The sequence below is a fragment of the Microcaecilia unicolor genome, chromosome 3 (genome assembly GCF_901765095.1).
Source record: "Microcaecilia unicolor chromosome 3, aMicUni1.1, whole genome shotgun sequence".
NCBI classification, from domain to species: Eukaryota; Metazoa; Chordata; class Amphibia; order Gymnophiona; family Siphonopidae; genus Microcaecilia; species Microcaecilia unicolor.
Window position 1 is genome coordinate 352,460,667 of NC_044033.1, and position 23,611 is coordinate 352,484,277.

At 41.1% G+C, this 23,611-nt stretch overlaps 1 protein-coding gene across 1 annotated transcript in view; it reads right to left on the minus strand.

Annotated features, from left to right (window-relative positions):
* The window catches only part of ADGRG6 (adhesion G protein-coupled receptor G6), a 491,599-nt gene that overhangs the window by 115,675 nt on the left and 352,313 nt on the right, over positions 1 to 23,611 (minus strand).

Sequence of the window (23,611 nt, forward strand, 5' to 3'; positions counted from 1 at the left end):
ACATTTTCTCTCAGCTGGCTCCTAAGGGGAAAACAACTGCCTTTGTATCCTGTGTGGCTCTTTTCCTCATGCTACCCGCTATGGATCACTGATCCAGCCATAACTTTATAAATACCATTGGATGTTTTAGTGCCATTTGGCTGGGCCCACTTTGCCAACTACAGTATTATAGCAAAAATGAAGATGCTTATGGGGTTCTTGTTAAATAAAATTGCAATATTACCAAGATGGATTCTATCCGTATTACAAAACCTATTTAAGAAGCAACTGCAAAGTACTGCTTGGCACTGCACCATCTTCCTCTGTAACCTGGAATTTGCCAGGCCTATACTTTCTCACACACTTAGGCCACGCAAAGCAACAAATACTGCTTGTATTGCTGGTCATGTCCATAACCTACTAGCATGCAGCTATTAACCTTTGACCGAGGTTAGCAAACCTCCCCAACTGGTAGCCAGCAGTTGCTATTTTATAACCCCGAATAATAAATGTAGCACTGTAAGCATAATTTACAGCTTTCTAAAACAGAAACGTCCTTTATTATAACCTCTCCTATTCTAGGATGAGATCATGTATGCCAATGATTAGGGACCTGGCCTTCCACTAGGATGGAGGTTAAAAGGAAAGACTAATGTACTGCAACGGAATCTATGCGGGTTGCAAAGAACAAATTATAAAGAAACTTCAGACTGCTCAAAACACAGCATCCAGGCTCATATTTCGAAAAACGCCTTTTGAAAGCGCCAAACCACTCCGAGAAAAACTGCACTGGTTACCAATCAAAGAACATATTAGTTTCAAAATCTGCACCCTGGTTCATAAAATTATCTATGCTGAAGCCCCGGAATACATGATAGACCTCATAGACCTGCCAACCAAAAGCACAAGATCAGCACGAACATACATAAATCTTCACTACCCAAACAGCAAAGGAATCAAATACAAATCAACATATACATCCAGCTTTTCTTATTTAAGCGCACAACTATGGAATGCACTACCAAAAATAGTAAAAACAACGTGTGACCACCTAAATTTCCGGAAAGAACTAAAAACAAATCTGTTCAGGAAGGCATATCTCACTGACCCATCATAAAAGCCTGAATACCTGCAACACAACAAATCCAAAGATCGTAATGGACACACCCCAACTTCCCTTTTCCCCCCTTAGTTCCCCAACACATCTACCATACATGAACCTTATTCTACCACAATAACACCTTGTATTTGTTAACACCAGAACTGGCGCACGCCATTATGGTACTATCCTGCTTATAATCGAACGAGAAAAACGCCCAAGTTCCGACCTAAATCGGGAGATGGGCGTTTATCTCACAAAAACGAATAACGCGGTATAATCAAAAGCCGAATTTGGGACGCTTTCAACTGCACTCCGTCGCGGATGCGGACAAAGTGGACGGGGGCGTGTCGAAGGCGTGTCGAAGGCGGAACTGGGGCGTGGTTATCACCCGAACAGAGATGGGCGCCCTTCGCCGATAATGGATGCGTTTGTAGCTAGAATTTAGGGCACTTTTCCTGGACCCTGTTTTTTTCACGAATAAGGCCCCAAAAAGTGCCCTAAATGACCAGATTACCCCCAGAGGGAATCGGGGATGACCTCCCCTGACTCCCCCAGTGGTCACTAACCCCCTCCCACCACAAAAAAATGATGTTTCACAACTTTTTATTTTCACCCTCAAATGTCATACCCTCCTCCCAGGCAGCAGTATGCAGGTCCCTGGAGCAGTTGTTAGGGGGTGCAGTGGACGTCAGGCAGGTGGACCCAGGCCCATCCCCCCTACCTGTTACAATTGTGCTGCTTAATGCTTATTAGTCGTCCAACCCCCCCAAACTCACTGTACCCACATGTAGGTGCCCCCCTTCACCCCTTAGGGCTATAGTAATGGTGTAGACTTGTGGGCAGTGGGTTTTGAGGGGGATTTGGGGGGCTCAACACACAATGGAAGGGTGCTATGCACCTGGGAGCTCTTTTACCTGTTTATTTGTTTTTGTAAAAGTGCCCCCTAGGGTGCCCAGTTGGTGTCCTGGCATGTGAGGGGGACCAGTGCACTACGAATCCTGGCCCCTCCCACGAACAAATGCCTTGGATTTATTCGTTTTTGAGCTGGGCACTTTCCCTTTCCATTATCGCTGAAAAGCAAAAACGCCCAGCTCACACATTGGCGAATAAAACATGGGCGTCTATTTTTTATCGATAATACGGTTCGGTCCGCCCCTTCACGGACCCGTTCTCGGAGATTAACGCCCATGGAGATAGGCGTTTCTGTTCCATTATGCCCCTCTTTGTAAGCCACATTGAGCCTGCAAATAGGTGGGAAAATGTGGGATACAAATGTAACAAATAAATAAATAATAAAGTATAAGCAGCCCTGTTTCTTAAGCAGTGGTTAAAATCGCCATCAGTAAGATTCATTAGGTGCAAACAACAGGTCACATTAGAACGGACAAGCTACAGCACAATCTTACTGTCTTAATAGAAGGTGGTAGTAAGCATACAAAATTGCGTAATGCACAAGGAACTGCCCAGCTGTCTTTCAGAAGCCATTTTTCTTACCCACATGACCCAAACTCAGTAATATGATTACAACTGTGTTCTGTACCATCCCTGTGAGAATCGCAGCAGCAGCAGCACGAGCAGAAAGGGGCGACATTACTGTGGTATCAGAAATCATAAGACATCATTAAAAAGAAAGGGAGGGGGAGGGAATAAGAACATAATCAGAGCTTGTCCTTACTAATCTCTGCGTGGCAGACAAGCAGTTTTTAGAAAGTTCATATTTGTATTTAATCCATTTACTTTACTACAATGCTGGTCTCTAATGAGTTCTGGTAACATAGAGCTCCTAGGGCTGTAAAGAGTATACTGCAATTATCCACAGTGAAATCAATGGTACAAACAGATCTGTTCACTAATGGAAGGTAACTTACATTAACATTAATGCAGGCAGCATACATGTTCTTTAGAAAACAGGCCACACATTAAATAATCTACACATTAATCTTTACTAAGGTTACCAAACATTTGTGAATAGGGAGTCCTAGGGCATCTTTTATAAAGGCGCACATGCTTATTTTTAGTGTGAGCTAAAAATGCTAGTGTGCCTTTGTAAAAGGTGCCCTTAGTAAGTTAAAACAAAATCATGGGCTGGAACTTTGTACTATTCTCATTTTAAAAATGTGTCTTGCTAGAAACATGCCTACCTGCTAGCTAACAAGGGTCTTCACTAATTTCTCTCCAGTCATGGTTTACTAATTTAGGGCTATATCTACAACAAAGGTGTGGAAGAAGAACATGGAGGAGGGCAACCCCCCCCCCCCCCCCAAAAAAAAAGAGAAGCCTTGAGGGCAAGGATAAAGAAACCAGTTATGATCACTCCTCTTTCCAGACGTTAAGAAAGAAATGACTAGGGATGAGCTGTCATTTTGCAACACAATGTCTTTGACTGATAATAGTGCACACTCCTCTTAAAGAGTGTGCACATCTTCCTGATAGTGTGCATGTGCATGATGGTTCACACATGCGCAGTTCACGCATGCACGCCCTATCGGGAAAAGAGAATGCGCTCTCTAAAAAAAGTGCACCCTCTTTGCACATATTGGACTACATTCTGTAAACAGACGGGAAAGGTTCCGAGGGATTGGAGAACGGCAGAGGTGGTCCCTCTTCACAAAAGTGGTGATAGGGAAGAAGCTGGAAACTACAGGCCGGTAAGCCTCACTTCGGTTATTGGAAAAGTAATGGAAGTGATGCTGAAGGAAAGGATAGTGAATTTCCTGGAAGCCAATAAGTTGCAAGATCCGAGACAACATGGTTTTACGAAAGGGAAATCATGCCAAACGAATCTCATTGAGTTCTTTGATTGGGTGACAGGAGAATTGAATCAGGAACGAGCTATGGACGTAATCTACTTAGATTTCAGCAAAGATTTTGACACGGTTCCCCACAGCAGGCTCTTAAATAAACTGGATGGGCTGAATATAGGATCTGAAGTGGTGAACTGGATTAGAAACTGGTTGACGGACAGACGCCAGAGGGTGGTGATGAATGGAATTCGCTCGGAAGAGGGAAAGGTGAGTAGTGGAGTGCCTCAGGGATCGGTGCTGGGGCCGATTCTGTTCAATATATTTGTGAGTGACATTGCCGAAGAGTTAGAAGGTAAAGTTTGCCTATTTGTGGATGATACTAAGATCTGTAACAGAGTGGACACCCGGGAGGGAGTGGGAAAACATGAAAAAGGATCTGAGGAAGCTAGAAGAATGGTCTAAGGTTTGGCAATTAAAATTCAATGCGAAGAAATGCAAAGTGATGCACTTAGGGAATAGAAATCCACGTGAGACGTATGTGTTAGGCGGGGAGAGTCTGATAGGTACAGGCGGAGAGAGGGATCTTGGGGTGATAGTATCTGAGGATTTGAAGGCGACGAAACAGTGTGACAAGGTGGTGGCCGTAGCTAGAAGGTTGTTAGGCTGTATAGAGAGAGGTGTGACCAGCAGAAGAAAGGGGGTGTTGATGCCCCTGTATAAGTCATTGGTGAGGCCCCACCTGGAGTATTGTGTTCAGTTTTGGAGGCCGTATCTTGTTAAGGATGTAAAAAGAATTGAAGTGGTGCAAAGAAAAGCTACGAGAATGGTATGGGATTTGCGCTACAAGACGTATGAGGAGAGACTTGCTGAACTAAACATGTATACTCTGGAGGAAAGGAGAAACAGGGGTGATATGATACAGACGTTCAAATATTTGAAAGGTATTAATCCGCAAACGAACCTTTTCCGGAGATGGGAAGATGGTAGAACGAGAGGACATGAAATGAGATTGAAGGGGGGCAGACTCAAGAAAAATGTCAGGAAGTATTTTTTCACGGAGAGAGTAGTGGATGCTTGGAATGCCCTCCCGCGGGAGGTGGTGGAAATGAAAACGGTAACGGAATTCAAACATGCGTGGGATAAGCATAAAGGAATCCTGTGCCGAAGGAATGGATCCTCAGGAGCTTAGTCGAGATCGGGAGGCGGGGCTGGTGGTTGGGAGGTGGGGATAGTGCTGGGCAGACTTATACGGTCTGTGCCAGAGCCGGTGGTGGGAAGCGGGACTGGTGGTTGGGAGGCGGGGATAGTGCTGAGCAGACTTGTACGGTATGTGTCAGAGCCGGTGGTTGGGAAGCAGGGCTGGTGGTTGGGAGGCGAGGATAGTGCTGGGCAGACTTATACAATCTGTGCCAGAGCCGGTGGTTGGGAGGCGGGGCTGGTGTTTGGGAGGCGGGGATAGTGCTGGGCAGACTTATACGGTCTGTGCCCTGAAAAGCACAGGTACAAATCAAAGTAGGGCATACACTAAAAGTAGCAAATATGAGTTATCTTGTTGGGCAGACTGGATGGACTGTGCAAGTCTTTTTCTGCCGTCATCTACTATTCTGTAAACAGTACCCAAATTTGGGAATTTTAATCTCTGTACAATGCATTGAACCCTTGAAAGGGAGACAGCGGTCAACAAGAAATATTTTGATTTGATTTGAAGGACCTAGTAAAGCTTGAGGGACGGTCTGGAATTTGGAAGCTAAGATTTAATGTTAAAAAAATGCAGGGTCATGCATTTGGACTGCAAAAACCCAAGGGTGTCACGATCCCAGGCTTTAAACAAACAGTCATGAACTCTGGAACAACTTGAGCCCTTGGCCTACTGTCGTCGAGCGGCAGGAGGCAAAACCCCCCAAGCAGGACTGGACAGGATTCAGGATGCACTTGGCTTGGCTGGAATCAAATGCTGGAATGGACTTGGCTTGGCTGGAAGTGGATGCAGGAACGGACTTGGCTTGAATGGAACAGGATTCAGGATACTGGAACGAGCAGGATTCAGGATTTTCAAACAAGCTTGGCAGGAACAGGATTCAGGATACTCAAGCAGGATTCAGGATTTTCAAACAAGCTTGGCAGGAACAGAATTCAGGATACTGGAACAGGATTCAGGATACTCAAACAGGCTTGGCAGGAACAGAAGCTGAAAGCAAACAGGGCATTGACAAGCAGGAAGGGGACTGGAGCTGAAGACAAACAGGGCAGACACAAGCAGGATACAAAGCTGACCCACACAGACAAACAACAGAACTAAGGCTGAAGCTAAGGTAGAGGGGACTAGAACAAACAAGGCAGACTAGGCAGGACATAAAGCTGACCCACACAGACAAACAACAGAACTATGGCTGAAGGCAGAAGCTAGCACACAAACAGACCAAGAAGAACAGAAGCAGAAGTGCACACAGGCACTCTAAACAAGGAATCAAGACAGAAGTGCCCACAGGCACACAGGCTATGAACAAAGCAACAAGAAATCAAGGCAGAAGTGCCCACAGGCACACAGACTAGAACAAGGCAGAAGTGCTACACTGCACACGGACTAACCTGGAGACCTTTGGCATTGCAAGGGCACTGAATGAAAGGCTTGAAACACAGAGGAAGTGAAAACCCTACAGGACAGAAGCAGGAAATACACAGAACCCAAAGTGAGGCTTGAAACACAGAGGACATGGAAACCCTATAGGACAGAGGCAGAAAATACACAGAACCCAAAGTGAGGCTTGAAACACACAGGAAAGAAACAACCATGCAGACAGTAGCCAGCTCAGCAGCTGACCATCGGAAATAAGGTGAGTCAGAGAGGGATCACGACCACAGGCGTGACAAAGGGAATGGAACAGTTTAGGAGGTGAAGAGGTTTTGTGCATGAAAGAGGAGTGGGACTTGAGTGTGATCTTATGTGATGATCATAAGGTGGCCAAGCAGGTAGAAAAGGTGACAATGAAAGCTAGAAAGATGTCTGGATGCATAGGGAGAAGAATGGCCAGTATAATGGTGATGATGCCCCTGTATAAGACTCTGGTGAGATCTCATTTAGAATATCATCTACAATCCTGAAGACTGCATCTTCAAAAAGATATAAACAAGATGGAGTCAATCCAGAGGGAGGCTACTAAAATGGTCAGTGGTCTTCATCATAAAGCGTATGGGGACAGACTTAAAGATCTCAATATGTATACATAAGACAGATGAGAGAGGGGAGATATGATAAGTACCTACATGGCATAAATGCACAGGAGGCGAGTCTCTTTCAATTAAAAGGAAGCTCTGGAATGAGGGGGCATAGGATGAAGGTGAAAGAAGATAGACTCTAAAGTAGCCTGAGGATATACATCTTCATTGAAAGGGTGGTGAATTTGTGGAATGGCCTCCCAGTGGAAATGGTGGAGATGAAAACAGTATCTGAATTCAAGAGAGCTTGGGACAAGTACATAGGATCTCTAAGGGAATGAAAAGGAGAGTAGATGGCATAGATGTGCTGACTGGAAAGGCCATATGGTCATTATCTGCCTACGTGTTTTCTGTTTCTATTTGGAGAGTGGAAAGTTCATGTTTTTTTCGCAGCTACAGCATCTTTGCTAGCTCTGACCATTAGTGAAGAAGATGGATTTGTTGACAATAACTCATGCTGTTATGACGACTAGACTATTATAACATCTTGTTGATGGTCTCCCTAAGTAGCATGTGAGGTGTCTATGGGTCATTCAGAATTAGAGATATCATGGTATGACTGGTAACAGGTTTAGGATTGAGGGAAACAATGACTCCAATATTAGCTACTCTGCACTGGCTCCCAGCTGAAAGCAGGATCTGATTCAGAGTTTTGTTAGGTAAAGGTCGGATATTTAAATGATTGTTTACATAGCACTGTAGTGGCCAACAGTAAAAGAATCCAAGTTTTGTACTACCAGACAAAAGATATTCTGAAGCGTGGAATAAATTGTCTGTGAAAATGCATTTGTTTGAGGGCTGAGGAAGGTTCTGGCATCATTCTTTATGGGAGGAGGCATTTTATTAAATGTTTGAAGAATAGTGAGAACATAAGAGTTGCCCAAATGGATCAGATGAAAGGTCCATGTAGCCCAATATCCTGTTTCCAACAATGTCTGGCCCAGGTTACAACTATCTGGCAGAGAACCAAAAAGTGGCAAAGTTTCATGCTACTTAATCCCAAGTATAAGCACTGGCTTTCCCCAGGACTCCCTTAGTAACGTTTTATGGACTTTTTCTTCAAGAAATTATCCAAACCTTTTTTTAAACCCAGTTATTAACTTTCATCTCTTCAGTTACATTAACTGCTTTTAAGTGAGATGAGACGGAAAGCACTTAGGAAAGTCGAAGTAGTGATTACTGCAAACCAAATGTGATGAAGACCATAGGAATTGAATGGGCTTTGTTGCATTTGATGTGCCATTAATAGCTAGAGTGGCTTTGTAAAAGGAGTCCTTAGTTTTCAGCTATGTTATTATTGTATGTTTATGTATGCCATTTATTATGTCGTTGGCTGTATGTGTTGTATTTTATTGCATTGGTACATTTTATTGTTGTACCACACTATGGAGACTAGATTGTTTGATGAATAATAAATGAAATGAAAATAAAGTTTGGTAGCAATGGAATAGAAATCCAAATCTATGATATAAATAAGCAATATACAGTGGGGGAAATAAGTATTTGATCCCTTGCTGATTTTGTAAGTTTGCCCACTGACAAAGACATGAGCAGCCCATAATTGAAGGGTAGGTTATTGGTAACAGTGAGAGATAGCACATCACAAATTAAATCCGGAAAATCACATTGTGGAAAGTATATGAATTTATTTGCATTCTGCAGAGGGAAATAAGTATTTAATCCCTCTGGCAAACAAGACCTAATACTTGGTGGCAAAACCCTTGTTGGCAAGCACAGTGGTCAGACGTCTTCTGTAGTTGATGATGAGGTTTGCACACATGTCAGGAGGAATTTTGGTCCACTCCTCTTTGCAGATCATCTCTAAATCATTAAGAGTTCTGGGCTGTCGCTTGGCAACTCGCAGCTTCAGCTCCCTCCATAAGTTTTCAATGGGATTAAGGTCTGGTGACTGGCTAGGCCACTCCATGACCCTAATGTGCTTCTTCCTGAGCCACTCCTTTGTTGCCTTGGCTGTATGTTTTGGGTCATTGTTGTGCTGGAAGACCCAGCCACGACCCATTTTTAAGGCCCTGGCGGAGGGAAGGAGGTTGTCACTCAGAATTGTACGGTACATGGCCCCATCCATTCTCCCATTGATGCGGTGAAGTAGTCCTGTGCCCTTAGCAGAGAAACACCCCCAAAACATAACATTTCCTCCTCCATGCTTGACAGTGGGGACGGTGTTCTTTGGGTCATAGGCAGCATTTCTCTTCCTCCAAACACGGCGAGTTGAGTTCATGCCAAAGAGCTCAATTTTTGTCTCATCTGACCACAGCACCTTCTCCCAATCACTCTCGGCATCATCCAGGTGTTCACTGGCAAACTTCAGACGGGCCGTCACATGTGCCTTCCGGAGCAGGGGGACCTTGCGGGCACTGCAGGATTGCAATCCGTTATGTCGTAATGTGTTACCAATGGTTTTCGTGGTGACAGTGGTCCCAGCTGCCTTGAGATCATTGACAAGTTCCCCCCTTGTAGTTGTAGGCTGATTTCTAACCTTCCTCATGATCAAGGATACCCCACGAGGTGAGATTTTGCGTGGAGCCCCAGATCTTTGTCGATTGACAGTCATTTTGTACTTCTTCCATTTTCTTACTATGGCACCAACAGTTGTCTCCTTCTCGCCCAGCGTCTTACTGATGGTTTTGTAGCCCATTCCAGCCTTGTGCAGGTGTATGATCTTGTCCCTGACATCCTTAGACAGCTCCTTGCTCTTGGCCATTTTGTAGAGGTTAGAGTCTGACTGATTCACTGAGTCTGTGGACAGGTGTCTTTCATACAGGTGACCATTGCCGACAGCTGTCTGTCATGCAGGTAACGAGTTGATTTGGAGCATCTACCTGGTCTGTAGGGGCCAGATCTCTTACTGGTTGGTGGGGGATCAAATACTTATTTCCCTCTGCAGAATGCAAATAAATTCATATACTTTCCACAATGTGATTTTCCGGATTTAATTTGTGATGTGCTATCTCTCACTGTTACCAATAACCTACCCTTCAATTATGGGCTGCTCATGTCTTTGTCAGTGGGCAAACTTACAAAATCAGCAAGGGATCAAATACTTATTTCCCCCACTGTATATATATATATATTTTTTTTAATCATTTATTTATAATTTTTCATTTTACAAGGGTCACTTGCAAACAGTAGCCTTGCAAAACGCTGGCCATCATCGGCCCCGCACTTGTGGAGAGGGAAGAAATCAGTATTTTCACACTACAAGCACCCACCGCAAAGATAAGTGTGGTGTTTATATAAAGTATAAATCATAGATGATCATAAGTTGAGTATAAGTAAAATTACAGTAGCGGTTTTTTATGCCTGTGATGAAAGTGAGGTCCTTTGACCCGTCATAGCTTCTTCAAGTCAATTCAAGACCCAGAAGCTTTTTGAGGCTTTTTCCGCCACTGTGTTGCACTATTTGGCTATTAGTCATTTTTTTGACAGCAGGTCTTATTGCTTTGTTTTGTTTAATAGTAAGTCGATCTGCAATCGGGCATATTTATATAATAGTAATACAGAGATGACTGTACATTAATACAATATTAGAAGAAAACAATCTCAACTAGATAAATGAATTATATACAATCTTTCTCTATCTTAGACCACAAAATAAATAGGGAGAGTGAAACAAGACAAGGAGATCAATTAAACAACAGTAAACCAAGAAAATGTGGTATTAACCTGATTATCTCCAGTTATTATTCATCTAGTTGGCCTCCTCAAACCCAAAACGGTGTATAGTCAATTAATTTCGTTGGAAACATACTTATTGTCCAATATTAGTTAGAAACAATACACCTAATTTCATTTTTTCCCCTTTTAAAACCAGAAATTATTTAACAATACAAACACTTGAATCCCTGATCCAATTCCCACTGATTAAAGAAATAAGCAATATTTTATGAACAGATGTGCCTAAATTTGTGCAAGCGCCCAAGATGCATGCGCAAATTAATTAACAAGCCCTTCACTACCAATAATTGGGTGCTAACAACCAATTACTGAAGATAGTTGACACCAATGAGGATTTCTGTGCGCATCTGGCTGTGCACTATTCTGTAAGGCATGGGGCTAGATTCTATATGTGGCACCAGAAAAATGCATGCAGAAAAATACTACGCCTAAGCGTATGCTCTAAAGTACACCTAAGTTTTACAGAATACCCCTCCGAAGGGACACCACCTTGTAGTGGTAATGGGGCTTCCGTGTTTCAATGACTCAGAGGGCTATGCTGAAGGGTTACCCATATCAGACAGGCCTCTGAGGAGAAACCAGACAAAGAGTGTCCCAAACTAGGGAGAGTGGAAAGATGGTGACCTGAAGCTCATACGCTCAACGGCCCAGCTGTCCTCTGAAGTTCTGTCTTTGTTTACTTGAAATTTCCTCTTTGCATCTGCAGTTACCTTAACTGAGAGGAAGGGGACAATGGGGGGTCAGCCGCCGATGGCCAGCATTTTGTCCCCTATGCAGCAAGAGTGGGACCACTGCGCGACGAGCTGCTCACAGGACTGGGTTGATGAGTCCTTTGATTAGCGTCGGCGAAGGAGCGTCGATGCTCTTGGACCTGGAAACAACTTCATTGCTCTCAAATCATTTAACCACCATGTCCAAAGGAGTGGAGGAGTGAGTTAGGAGTGTATGCTGAAACGGAAGTCATTTACAGCTGAACTTGTGTCGGCGGTGCCACTCCTAAACCCGTAAGAGCTATCAGCTTGGAGTTTTTGGCTCCCGTGGAGGTTACATTGAATATCATCTGGAAGGCGCGCCAGGACCTAACGATGGTAGTAAATAATTTTGCTTCCGATATAATCTTATTAGTGAGCCACATGGATAATCTAATCGAATCCTTTGAGAATGAAAAATTGATACAGCAAATGAAGTTCTACAGGAATAGGAAACGGTTAAGATTTTGAAAATGTTAATAGACCAGAAAAATTTGAACAAAATGAATATTAATACAGATGATTAATACCGAGATTGTTGTTTTCCCAGAGTTCCGGGTATGACTCCCAAATTTTTTTTCCTCTGAAATGATTCCTCTTAGTATATTAATTAAAAAGGAGTGAAGCCTGTGAAACTGGGATTACTTTAATCAGTGGGAATTGGATCAGAGATGCAAGTGTTTGTATTGTTAAATAATTTTTGGTTTTAAAATGGGGGGAAAAATGAAATCTGGTGTATTATTTCCACTAATATTGGACAATAAGTATGTTTCTAACGAAATTAATTGACTATACACCGTCTTGGGTTTGAAGAAGCCAACCAGATGATCAATGTGGAATAATGATTCAGGTAAATAATAACGGGATAATCAGGTTAATACCACGTTTTCTTGGTTTACTGTTGTTTAATTGATCTCCTTGTCTTGTTTCACTCTCCCTATTTATTTTGTGGTCTAAGAAAGAGAAAGATTGTATATAATCCATTTATCTGGTTGAGATTGTTTTCTTCTAATATTGTATTAATGTACAGTCATCTCTGTATTACTGTTTGCAAGTGACCCTTGTAAAAGGAAAAATTATAAATAAATGATTAAAAAAAAGTTTTACAGAATAGACTTAAATTTCCACACGGTATATAGAATATGCTGAGCAGCTCACCATGTGACTAAATTTGGTTGTCTCCATTTAGGCCACATTTAGTTGCTGTAAATCCCAATGCCTAAATTAGGTGTAGATTGAGTGTATTCTATAATAATGTGCATAGATTTGAAGAAACACCCATGCCCTGCCCTTGGCCATGCCCAATTTTCAACTATGCAACTTAGAATTTAGGTGCACCATGTTATAGAATACGCTTAGCGAGTTGTGTGCACAAATCTCAATTAATGCTAATTAGTGCTGATAATTGCTTATACACCATTGTTATAGATATGCTTTGGTTTCCAAGCAGATTTTCAGGCACCATATATAGAATCCAGAGGATGGTGCCTAACTCTACTAGCACATAACTCAATAGGAGACATGGCCATGTGCATGTCAGGGGTGTTCCGAAAAGTTGTGTGAGTAGTTACAGAATACTGCCTCAGTGCATCTATCTTGGGCACTATCATTTACACCAGGTTTCAGCAGGCATAAGGCCGATGCCTACAGTTAGGCGGGGAACCGGCGTTAAGCACTATTCTATAAACTGTATGCTCCTTTTATAGAACAGTGCTTGGCGCCGATTTTTTTCAGCACCTATTTCTGAGTGCTATTTACAGAAGTCCCCCATAGTTTTGCATACTGTAAAGTATACATGTACAGCCAAAACTGTACCCTGTTCTGCCCAGAGAACACCCTCTATACATACACATATGCGAAGGGTCACTCCCAGCAAATTTGATAAAACACTTTTTCTACATATCAGACCCAGTTTAACACGTGTAAAGCCTTTATCAAATAACCTCTAATGTTCCACTGACACATAGTAGATGACGGCAGAAAAAGACCTGCATGGTCCATCCAGTCTGCCCAAGACAAACTCATATGTGTATACATTACCTTGAATTTGTACCTGTCCTTTTCAGGGCACAGACCATATAAGTCTGCCCAGCAGTATTACCCGCCTCCCAACCACCAGTCCCGCCTCCCATCACTGGCTCTGGTACAGACTGTATAAGTCTGCCCTCCCCTATCCTCGCCTCCCAACCACCCCCCTCTTCCCCCCAACTGCTCCACCGCAAAATGTACAAGCATATCTCCATCTGTCCCTTACAACCATGTGAGCAATCAATTTTATTTAAAATCACTAGATGCACTTTGGGTATTCCTTTGTTGTGCAAGTCATCCTTTCCTAGGTGGGTCAGGAACACAACTAATCTTAAACAAGGTGATTATTACCCCAGAAGCCTGCTGTCACACGTTAATGTTTAATCTAGCAAATTGGTGCCAGGATTTAAAATTCAGTAAGTGTATCCCGGAAACATTTCCAGGCATGCCAACCCCATTTAAAAAAGCCAGTGTATCTATTGCCAAAGAAAGCATCCTGAGATCATTACCTCTGATTGTTGATACTGGTGCTTCGTACATGCCTGGAGTGAAGACTTACATTTCCTGAGGCTGTGTGCTGAATGCTTGGAAAGAAAAATCAATGGAGAATGTGAGGGCAGAACAAAAATCAAAGAGAAACAATTATTATTTCTGCAGTATATATGTAAACTCTTTTCAGGTTGGCACTACTCTTTACCTGATGTTGACCACAAAGACAGTATAATTCCAGTTCTGGAATGTGTGATTGAGCTGAAACACAAAAGAAGAATCACATATGAATGAATGAGGAAGAAGACTGCTGATGGGATCTGTGATACGGCAAACATATGAAATTATATTAATGGGAGAGACAAGAGTGAGATTTGATAGACAGGAATACACTAGTACTGTGGCACAGTTAAAGAAATTGCTCCTTTAAGTCAGTGGTGGACTTATTAACTGAAAGCTGGAAGATCCCCAAATACTTAGTTTGTAAAAACAGGGTGCAGAGGCTTGAAGTACACTATGCCCATATCTAAACTTGCAGATCTCTTGCAACGTGATTCATCCTGGATGAAAATTGCACTATATGATATATATTACAGGGTCTAATAGCTAATGTTTCCGTCTCTACCAATCAAAGAAACTGGATATCTGCTGCATATAGTCATCACTTCCTCTCTTCTTCCTCAAGAGGGAAACACCAAATTTAGTCCATTAAAAAAAATTATTTTCACTTTTTCATTCCTAAAAGTCATACAATCTATGGGCCTCTTTTACCAAACTGCCCAAATTGCCACGTGGGAACGGCTTGCACAGTTTATTTTAAAAAAGGCCCTATGATTGCAACCTATTCTCATATTCAAATCTCACTTTAAATATTTTTAAAATATTACCAATATGGGGAGAAAGGGTATATGTACCAGAAAAGTCAGTATCAGCTCAATGGATTGAGAGATTTGCAATTTTCTGGAACATAAGCCTTATGTTTGATATGTAGCAGCATGAAAGCTTCATGTGTTGGGTTTTGGAGTGTCACACTTCAGTGCTATTCAATTATTACTAGTAAATATCCACTGAAGCTCTATGAATCTCTGTCTTCTCAAGAGGTGCTGGTGTCTGAAGAAGTTAAATTATGAGCCAGTATGTTCAGCCAGTGTACCAACCTGGCCAAGATTTTGCATTGCTCCGAGTTTACACTGGGATCAGGCTTACCTCTTGAATTCTGACCTTCTGCTAGGCACTATATAGTACTGTTAGGGAACTATCAGCATGTCCCAATGATGGAATTATATTAGGTATTTACCTTTAAAACCTTTTGTTTCCCCATCTCATAAGGCCTATCTATCCCTACTCTTATTCACTTGAGAGGACTCTTCGCAAGCACATGAACAGAGGTTATTGAGAAAATAAAACAATTGTTGACCTACCCATTCTGACACTGTGCTCTGCACCAATGATTCGTTACTGAGATTGTGGCTATAGACAGTAATGAAAATCCTGTAGAATGTGCCACCTGTTTTGCAAAAACAATTATTTTAGAACACTCATTTATGATTTAAAGGTATCGCAACCTTTGATGTACACATTTTACAAATATAGCCAAGGAAGATTACATCTCAGATAAACGGATGGTGAGCACACAACCCTGCAAGTATTTGAATTTAGAGTATATTAATCCAGGTTTTAATTTGTTCATTTGTTGTTGCCTACCTACTATCTTTGGGATGTCTCATAGCAATTAATGATACTCTACAACATTTTCTTATTTGTTATTTTGCAACGCTACTGGAAGAAAGTGAACTGTGTGTAGAATGGAGGATTAGTCTAATGGTTAGAGCAGTGGGCTGAAAAAGAAGGGAAATCTAGTTCAAACCCCACTGTGGGCAAATCGCTCAACCTTCCATTCCCTCAGGTATAAATGTAGACTGCAAGCCCTCTGGGGACAGAAAAATACCTACTGTACATGAATATAGCTCACCTTGAGCTGCAACTGAAAAAGGTGTGAGCTAAATACAAAACCTGTCCCCCTCCCCACCCCTGTCCTTGTGGTAGAGCTCATAAAGGAAGACTGCCGTAACACAAAACCAATACATTTCCACATACATTTTAAACTACCCATCAGATGTGTAAAATTTGCAATAGAGCACTTTAACGGATCCAATGTTTCACTCTGAAATTGTAAATCATGCTAATTTTGCTTAGTCATTAGTGCCAAACAATACTGAAATGGATTAACAGGTTTATAGTAATAATGAAAATAAGGGCTCAAACAGCTATCTAAGGTGTATGAGTTTTTTTGGGCATAGACACTGCATCCAGCATAGTTACAACACTGCAGTCTTATTTTCACTCAATTTCATTTAGAATCTCACAAATTAAGAGTGGAATTGCCACAGCCCCAGGCCACTTTTTACCGTGACAAGAAAAAGGCATTTTTTTAAATTTTTGAGTCATTAATGGCTGTGCGCTAATATCAAAATTAGCATGCGGCCATTTACTGCCTGAGCCCTTTCCACCACCTATTAAGTGGGCAGTAAAGGCTCACGCGCTAACCTGGTAGTAATCGGGCAGAATGCGGCAACGTGCCTGCGCTGTCTGATTACCACCGGGAATGCCTACTCCCTGCCCCCATGCTAGAAAGTAAAAATTATTTTCTAGAGTGGGAAACAGCGCGTGGCAAACTCTGAACAACCACCAGGTGCCTGGGCACGCTCGGCGGTTGTGCTGTTTTGCTACAGGCTACCCTCGAGGTAGCCCTACTGCTGCTTGGTAAAAGAGTCCCTAAATGTGAAAGCTGAACAAAAAATAAGCTAGATCACATTTTTTAGGGATAGTATTTACTAATGTCTTCTCATAAATCCATAGTTAACATATAAGAAAATATGTTTTGGGTTTTCTTTGGGAGAAAAGACTCTTTCCATTTTTTTCAGAGTCATTTATGCTTTGGCAATCTACATTTTCAGTTTGCACATGTTGATTAAATGCACTATCATTATTCTGGCTTTTTTTTTCAGAAAGAGATGAGAACTTTGCATTCTCAATACAGCCATCAGGTAATGTTATGGAGTTAATCCACATTTATGAATCAAGCACTGAAAACTAATAAAAGAAGATTTGCATTATGTGCAGCCCTTCCGCAAAAAAAAATCTCATTCTCCCCACCTACCCCACCCCACATAGTATGCTATCTTTAAAAAAAAAAAACAATATAACTTGTTCCAGAGAACAATGTGGTAGGATGGAGTCATCTTTCTTTCTTTCTTTTTTTTAGTTTTTTTAAACTAGATATCATGCACTTCGGATTCATTTGCTTAAAAAAATGGAAATGTCTGACTCTTCCTCTAAGCACCTGTCAGTTGGTAATATTGGAGACAGAATATTGCGCTAGATCGACCCCTGACCTAAGAGCTGTAGGGTTGTAAGAGTAAATACCTATTAAAGAATCGCATGGGCAATTTGGTTAAGAAGAAAACTTGGTGAAATGTATTAAGGGTTTTTACTATTGTTATCACCACAGTACAAATGCGTCAAGCTCACTGTTGTATCTGAATTGAAATCTTCCATTGTTCACAGCAAAACTGTGCTAATTGATTCTAAACCACTAGATGGCTACCTAAAGCATGTTTTAGAGAGGTTAGTAGCAAAAAAAAAAAGTACTTCCAGAGATCCAATCACTCTCAGGAGACTACCAGGAAGAAACAACTGCTATATCTCTTCAAGCTTTAGGAAAACATATTTCTCCAAGAAAAATAAGTGCCACAAGACAGCAAATAGGATTTTGAAAAATCATCGAGAAAATGCAGAACTATAAAATACAAAGTCAAGCAAAAATTTCAAGAAGAAATATTTTGCTTGCATCACTCATCATATGCATACCCTCTCGTGAGTATACCATGCATCAGGCAGTTTTCAAAAACGTAGCAGCTTATAATTAATTCCCCTGCTTCTCTGGTTTGAAACAGAGCCAAATCACCATGAGGTATCCTGTGCCAGATGAGCCAATATTGCCAAGAATGTGGCTAAAACTATTACTTCTATAATGTCCCCGACAATATGGAGGCACACAGCTGTCGTTACAAGCGTCTCTAACCAGTGACGTTTTTTTAGGCTGTTATTTTTTTAAATATGGTTGTTGCCAAGTTCAGTGTATAAAGAATTATGTTGGCATTACTCTTTGTAAAATAAAAATGTTAACAGTCATGAGATGCTGAAATATAGACTTGATTGAAAACAAGCAGAGCTCCTGCTTAAATTTATACAGTAACTGGCTCTTGAAAAAAAAAAAAAAATAGCAGATTATATAAATAAATCATATTAGAAAGACATAATCAATTTTAAAAAACATTCTCAAATGATTTCTATTCTTATCATTGCAGTCTCCTTAGAGTTTTGGTTAGTGAATGTGGAAGGCACACATTAAAAACTATAAACTATATATTAATAATGCTACAATTCCTTTTCTACAGTTTTCTAAACTATATGTCAAACTATATCTAGGTTTTAAAGACTGTCCACTAAGATCCAGCATTTTTGATGTTATAAGTAGAAAAAGAGGACATGGTATTTTTTTTATATATCTACTGCAATGTATTTGACATACTGTAGTTAACACTGGATCCACAAAGACACTTCATGCCACTGAGGAAATTGCACGAACAAGGTAATGTGACAGTTACTGAAGGCCCAGGAAGTGAGTTAAGCGGTGTGTAAGTGTTGTGGTGTTGACCAGTTCCTGCAGAGAGGTTGGCTGAGGTTTCATCATCATGATATGGAGCACTGTACGAATGGTGGTATGTTACCCAAGATACTGTATTTGGGAAATGTAAGTACGAAGAACTGGTGATGATTTCTGCTGCTGTTACAGTCTTGTTCAGGTTGTCACCTTTTAAATGATCAGCAAATGAGGTATGCGGATGATCTGTGTACACCACAGTTGGTGTTGAAGTGGAAAATATGCTTTCCTCGTTATTTTTGGGGATATTATCAGGTGAAGATATTTCCCATAGACTTGTGTCCATATCACGCATGACACTTGAACTTAAAAAGGGCATTTCTGTGTCAAAAAACCCTATATTATATCCATTGGAAGAAGACTTCCTGCCCAATATAGTAACCTAGGAAAAGAACTTCCTTCTTTCTTAATGTTGCATCAATAGTTCTAGAGCTTACATCATCAGGCATCATTCCAAATTGAACTAGATGAAAAGAAGGCAATGGACTATCTAATAAATAATTAGCAGATTTTAACTCTGAGCTTTGTAAATCACTTCTTAATAATTTGCTTTTCCTTCTGTCCAAGGAGATCTGAGCTTGGATACATTACAATATTAGCATCTTTGAGACTTTCTGGTAAAGGAGGTGTAGAGTAGACAAGCGATGAGTATATGTTAAGATTTGCACCACCTCCATTTCTGATATGGTACATAGTGGGAATAATTTCCAAAGACACAGTGGTAAAGAAGCTATCAGTCTGCACTTTGGGGGCTGCTGTAGAATCTGTATATTTCGTAGACCAAAATCTTCTTTCATCAAGACTTGTAAGGTTTCGTAAGCTATCTGTTGCATTTAGGTTACGAGCAACAGTTTCAGAATTGTTTGAATAGTTTGTTGATGCCTGAACTAGTTTTTCTAGTGTGCAAGCATGTGTGTTATCATTCCCAAAACATGAAGGCTGAACTGTTGACATGGGGATGTGCACAGATGGAAGCTGCCAGTCATGCTTCTGTGGGAGTATGCTAGTCTCGCTGATACTGAAACTCTCATTTCCATGTAGCCTATTTGTGAGAGGTAAATGTTCAGCATTTTCTGGTTTCTTCGAGTTTCTCACATGCAATCTATTTACTGCTTCAGATGTATAGAACTGAAAGTGCATTGAATGTTCAATAGGAAATATTTCCTGTGTAAGAAAGTTAATAGGAAATCTGCTATTTGCTGCTACACTACCAGTGGGAGGAACAGTAATATTTAACGACTCCAATGCAGATTTTTCATTACTTTCTGAATTATCACTAAAAAGATTGCTTAGAGAGACTGAGTTTAACTTTTCTACCTCCAGTTGTACCATGTAACTGGAAAATTGCACTGTTTCTTGAACATTCTCTCCATATTATTTGTTTTAACCCTGTATGGGGATAACATTAATTCCAGTGGGAGACCTAAGCTGTGGCAGTCTTTCTGTTGGGAAAAATGTGGCTGGAAATGAGACCTCAATCCTTCTGAGATTCTTTAGTAAATACATCAGTATGGGCTTCCCAAGACTTGTACTTGAAGCAACGTAGCAGAAATGTATCCTTGTTGTGTCACAAGACCTCTATAAGGTGGGGTCCATGAATGACCAAGTATCATCCCATTTTTTGTTATGTGGTTCAGAAGAAGAGTGCCTGTGTATAGGTTATTCCTTGACTGCTTGGCTGGATGAAGCTCATTTGTTTTCCATGATATAACTGAGGACGATGCCTTTTCATAGTGCTCATTAACAATTTTAGGCAAAGGATTATGTGATAATGAGTATTTGGTTAAATGGGTGCAGTCCAAAAGTCCAAGACACAAGAGTGATTTTGTAACAGACACACGTCTTGTATACTGAAGTACTAAACTTGCCCTTGTAAGAAATGATGGGCTAAATAGGTCTGTACTGTATCCCAGTGGCAATGAATCTTGTAAAGAATGTATATCAGATGAACCATGTAAGGTAAATGTTGCATTGACATTCTGAAACAATTGCGGAAGATGAGTAGATTCTGTTAGATGGCTAATTTGCTTCTCAACTTTTGCTGAGTTTATGTTCTTCAAAGGCTGTCACTTTTGTAAACCATGCTCTACTCTGCACCAGTGTAGCAAAAGAAATATGGCTTACAAACCCGTCCTCTCTAAAGGCCTCACTGGATTTCAGATATAATTGTTTGCCTAAAACCTCATTTAATTGTTGATTGTTGTACAGCACTGAATTCAATGCAGTTAAAAGAAATCGTGGTGCTGGAGAAAAGGAGTCAGATATTGTAGTCCAACCCTGGGATCTTCATGAGAGGTTTTTATTTGGCTCTGCAAAGTCCCAGTCCTAGGACCTCAAGTCTATTTTCTGTTGCTGGAGAAAAAGTGCCATAGTGAAAAGAAAATGTCCCCATGGATGACTGTGAATTTTTAGGAAGTACAGGAGATCCACTTGTTGAAGAATGGCGTACAGTCTCAAAACCAGGATATTCAATTCTGGCAACTGCTTTCTTTGGAAGTTCAGACCTGGAACTTTCTGTCAACAGCAGTAAATGCATTGCTTCCTTGCTGGGATCTGTGATCAAAGAGGCTGTTTCAGTATCTACTATGTCAACAACCTCTTCAGTTTGATTATAGAGAACTGAAATAACATGGTTTGACCAATCTGGAGTATCACTGTTATTATGCTCTCCACACCTGCTTCATCATCGGTCCTCTCAGTGACTGCTAAAGTAGCCTGTGCTGATATGAAAGACAAAAAGTCGCCTGCATCTTTTCTCTCCTGTGTGGAGGAGGTTCTGTCTGGATCAAAGGGCCTTTGTTTCACGGGCCAGATAATTGGCGTTGAGATGATTCCTATGTTTCTAACCCCTTTAATTCTGGAGTCCTGCAGCCTTTGAAATGGTCGCCAAAGATACTCAACCAAACTCCTCTTCATTTTGATGAAAAATGTAGCAGGAACTTGGATTTTCCATAGGTCTGTATAGATTAAGTCACACAGATAATGGATAAAAATGTTATTTATAAAGTCCTGTTTCTCTTTATTTCCATTTGGATCAGTCTCTATCTCTCAGTTCCTCTTTAGCTTTCTGTTTTGGTCTACCTTGCTGTCTACAATTTATGGATGAAGGAAGATGTACTCAGTTAAGTGGAAACATACACTACCTTCTCTTTGGATACAAAATGTTAGTTGCTGGCTGAAAGTCCTAGCTAATAGAAGAAAAACACCTTCAGCATCTGTTACAAACTGACCTGCAGAAAACAGTTAAAACAGGCAGATCATGAGATCAGTTAACTATGTACTGACCGAAAAAGCAACAGCAATAGAAAGGGAGCCTATTTATTAAGCTGCATTAGCTGTTTACCTTGAGAACTGCCAGAGGCCCACACTAACAGCTTATATAGAAAGATGCCATGAATGGGTTTTGTGATGAGTGGAGACTGCACCTTACAATTAACACAGAGGTCATGTACGCATATTAACACAGCACTAACTTGGGGGACCGTTTACTAAGGCAGCAGCTGGGCTAATGTGCAGGTAGCATGCACAAATCGGCACTGACCACAGGGGTAGCGGTGGGTGCCCTACAGTAGGTTTTGAAAGTTGGCATGTGATGTTTCCTGCTATAGGAAAATAATTTCTACCATAGGGGGGCCATTCCTGGCAGTAATCAACAGCGTGACACATATGCATGTGCTGCCTGATTACCACATGAGTAGTGTGTGAGCCCTTACTGCTAAGTGGAAGGAGTGGGCCTAGTGGTTAGAGCACCGGTCTTGCAATCCAGAGGTGGCCAGTTCAAATCCCACTGCTGCTCCTTGTGATCTTGGGCAAGTCACTTAACCCTCCTCAGGTACAAACTTAGATTGTGAGCCCTCCTAGGATAGAGAAATATCCAGAGTACCTGAATGTGACTCACCTTGAGCTACTACTGAAAAAAGGTGTGAGCAAAATCTAAATAAATAAGTCAATGGGTGGCAGTAAGGGCTCAGGGCAGTATATAGCTGTGTGCTACCAGCAGCCCTTATGTTTACAACAGGAAATATAACGCTAAGTGGCATTAAGTTATAATGCTATGAGAGACAAATGTAAGATATGTTGCTTGGAAGTTAAGCTGTTTTAAAGTAATGAAAATAGAATATGGAGAATACAAAAAGTAAATTAAAATACATTGAAGCAGTAAAGCAAAGTTAAATCTATAACCACTAAGTCATTCTAGACCAGTGAGGTGGCAAGGCGAGCTAAGATTAATCTAGCTCTTATAAATGAGTTGCCACTGAGGTCTATGACTTTTTGGGCTTAAAAACCTGCTCTACTTCTGGGTTTCTTTTGGAATCATGAGACGCTGGGCTCTATGAGACTGTTATTTAATTTAGTGCATGGCCATTAATGCCCATTGAAAAGATGCCTTTTTTCCCAGCCATGGTAAAAAAAAAAATAGCCCACACTAACTGCAGGCCACTTTTTACTACAGCTTACTAAAAGGACCCCTTGGAACAGTTAAGCTACTGCATGACAAAATGTTTGGATGTCCCTAACAGTTATGCAGAGATTGAAATTACTGAACAGTAACTGCAAACACCTTAATGCAGCTTAGTAAATACGGCCCTTATTGCATGATGTAAAGTATTACTTTTAGTCCATTTTGGTTAAACCTTTAAAACAGATCATTACGGCTTGGATTTATATTGTATCTTTTGTCAAAATAGTATCATCATGTGCTTATCAAAGCACATTACAGATGCTATCAAAATATTCAGGTAGTCCTTTTTATTATATTTGTTCTGTTGAGTTAAGTACCGTAGTGTCTAGAAGCATGCTCTCTCGCAAAGATGGCATAACAGCTTGTAAAGATGAGCGCAAAGAAAGGCCAAAGCTGCTATACTGCTACCTAGCTGGAGAC